Source organism: Elaeis guineensis, chromosome 1, assembly GCF_000442705.2.
Source record: "Elaeis guineensis isolate ETL-2024a chromosome 1, EG11, whole genome shotgun sequence".
Taxonomy (NCBI): domain Eukaryota; kingdom Viridiplantae; phylum Streptophyta; class Magnoliopsida; order Arecales; family Arecaceae; genus Elaeis; species Elaeis guineensis.
In genome coordinates, this window is record NC_025993.2 from 40,366,269 (window position 1) to 40,369,534 (window position 3,266).

The 3,266-nt window shown below is 36.7% G+C and overlaps 1 non-coding gene across 1 annotated transcript; it reads right to left on the bottom strand.

Annotated features, from left to right (window-relative positions):
• Nucleotides 1–2,796: 2,796 nt before the first annotated feature.
• On the bottom strand, nucleotides 2,797–2,902 carry LOC140854989 (small nucleolar RNA R71). Its single transcript, XR_012138082.1, has one exon. It is a non-coding gene; the product is annotated as a small nucleolar RNA R71 (small nucleolar RNA).
• Between the last annotated feature and the right edge of the window lie 364 nt (nucleotides 2,903–3,266).

Here is a 3,266-nt window from a genome sequence, read left to right on the forward strand (position 1 = left end):
AAAGTCTTGGCTGCCCGTAACGCTTGTAATTGACTTGGTCCAATCCCTATCTCATAGGGATTCAAGTCTAAAGAGGATTTTAGATTTAACCATATACTAGCATAGTATTCCTAAACCCAATAAGATTTTTCAAATCCTTAACCCAATTGGACTATGTGAGTCCAGTTGATCAATCCTAAATCAAATCTCTTGTTGTGTGATCCTATTGGTTTAATTCTATTTAGTAGTTGTTAGGAAATATGTCCCAAAATTCAATCATCAATTGATAAATACTTAATTTAAGTCATTTAAAGTAGAAAATTATATTTAATTTATTTTATTTCTTAAGAATTTGATGCTTCTTTTTATGTTTTACAGGAAAGATGATCGTCAATACAAAGAGTCCAATTTGCAAATCAAAAAGACTCAAGTTTGAAGAAAATTGGACTGAAAATAAAATTTAAATAAAAGAAGGATGCATACGGTATTATAGAAAATGAAGATACTATGCAAGGAATCCAAAAAGGATATAAGCGTCATTGTAAAGAAATAAAAGTTTTTTTTTGGAATAAAAAAAAAGAAGGGAGTGTTCACGTATGGTTCACGCGGCATGGATGCGGCATGGATGCGAGCGCAGGCGGACGCGGGTGTGGGCGCGAGCATGGGTGCGAGGCGGGCGCAGCACGACAGGCGACGCGGGTGTGGGGTTCGTGGGGACAAACGAACAGATGGAAGGAAAAAAAATATATATTTGGAAATACTTCAAGAGAAAAAATTTATATTTTCTTTACCTGTTTGTGATCTTTCCATCTTATCCATCCATTTTTTAGTCGTTAGTATTTTCTTTAGTCCCACATCGAAAAACTATGTAAAACTCCTCCCTCCTAACACCTATAAAAAGGCTTTTGTACTCCCATTAGAGGGGGAGCCCAGAAATTCTTCTAGAGCCTTGCATAGAGGAATAGAAAGGGACTACTTCATGAGCAGCTAGGCTAGCAGTCTCGGGAGTGGAGAAAAAATTTTATAACGACATAGAGATGGTTTATTGTTCTAAACTTTTTTGTATTTCTTTATATGCAATAAAGATTATATTTTTTATTTAAATCATCATGAGTTCTTTATTTGCTCTCTTTTATATGTTTTTATTTATGCTTCTCTGTTAGATTAATATTAGGAACAACTTTTACTTTTCGAAGACGCACCGTGATCTACGGGTACGGGGCGTGCCGAGGAAAGAAGAGTTGTTTACCTAGTATTTTTCGGAGACACGCCGTGATCTACGGATACGGGATGTGCTGAGGAAAGATAAGTATTTTTTTTAAGATTAATCACATCTATTTAATTAAAAAAAGAGATACAACTGTGCTAGTGCAAAATTAATTCAAAACTCTCGAGCTCTTTATTTTCTAATTACATCAATTTTAAGATAATTTATTTTCTAAATCAAAACAATGCTTCTTTCTTTTATTTTGTAATCTCAACTTAGTCCAAGATCTCTGAGGATATGATCTCGACTCATCCTACCTACGTAGTGAGTAGAGTTATTTTTGGTGCTATCAATGACTATGCATCAAATTTTGGCACCGTTGCCGGGGACCTTGGCACGTTTGAATTAAAAAAAAAAAAAGCCACTGATATTTCATAACACTTAAATAAAATAGCGTAACCTTAAATATAAAAATTTCTAACTTGATTGGACACCTTGTTTCTTTGCATTGCATCTCCATAATTAACTTTAAGGGCGCAACTCATTAACTAAGATAAGATGGGGATTTGATCACCCTTCCTTGGCCCACAAATCACTCCCTTGCATTTGCATAACCTAGACCTTAATCTAAAATTAATTAGACGTTGACCCCTAAGGATTTCGAGCTCATTAGGACAAGTGACCCTGAGAGTTGAACCAGGTTAGACTTGGTCAACTAGCTGGTGTCTAGGCAAGTGGTTTGCGGGATGACTGGGCCCGAAGGAAGGTGATTTTTAATTGGTTTCGTTTGCTGACCTGGCCAATTTAATTGGTGTCTAAGGAAAGCAACGGGGGGACTCCCACCAACCTTACACTTACCTGGCCAGTTGGTTGGTCAAACTCCGACTTGGAGGGCTTGAAGGCTAACTACAGTTAGGAGCTGTCTAGAACTAGGGTAACTTTAGGATAGAGAGTCCACTGCGTGCTAACTTGATTGTAATTAAAATCTAACTACAACTAATTATTCTATTAGTTTTAGGACTTCTTAGGATCTCTTCTTTAGAACTCTTTTCTCTCTTCTCTTCTCCTCTTAATAAAAAAAAAAAATAATAATCCTTAACAGACTAGGATAGTCCTACATAGACCTTTTAGTTGCATGTTAGGTCGACCATTACTAAAACCTGACTTGCAACCATTAGACAAAGAATTAGAAAAGACTCTTAGGACTATCCGAGTTAGAAACATGGCTACACCTGGTGAGGCTAATCCTCCACGCTCATTGAGAGAATATTTCACTCCATCCTCGTATACCTACTCTCCATGCATTCAAGCACCTCCAGTAGAAGCTACCCAATATGAGATTAAGTCTAGCATTATTCAAATATTGCCATCATTTTATGGACTTAGTAACGAGGACCCATACAAACACTTGGATGAATTTCTTGAAATTTATTCCACAGTAAAAATTCAAAACTTCTCCGATGATGCCCTTAGGTTGAAACTGTTCCCTTTCTCACTTAAGGACAAAGCCAAGCATTGGTTAAACTCTTTAAACTCTATAACCATTTCAACTTGGGATCATCTTCAAAAAGAATTTCTCAAGAAATACTTTCCAATTGGAAAAATAAATCAAATTAGAAAAGCTATCACTAGTTTTTCCCAATTGGAGGGTGAACTTTTTCATGAGACATGAGAAAAGTTAAGGAACCTCATTCGTAAATGTCCACACCATGCTGTCCCTAAATGGCAACTTTGTCAGTGTTTTTATGATGGTCTATCGGAGAAACATTGATAAATGGTTGATGCATCATGTGGTGGGACATTCATGCTAAAGAGTGAGGATGAAGCCTGGCAGCTCTTTGAAACACTTAGTGAGAATTCCCTACATCATATGTCTGCCACCTCTAGAGAACAACCCATGCTTCAACAAAAAAGAAGTAGAATTTATCAGATTGAAAATGTCATGGATATCCACAGTAAGGTAGATGAACTGTCCCAAAAATTAGACCGTCTTTTAAATACTGGACAATCCCTGATTCCACCTAACCCAATCCAAGAAGTTTGTGCATTGTGTGCAAGTCCGAACCATTTTGTTAGTGAA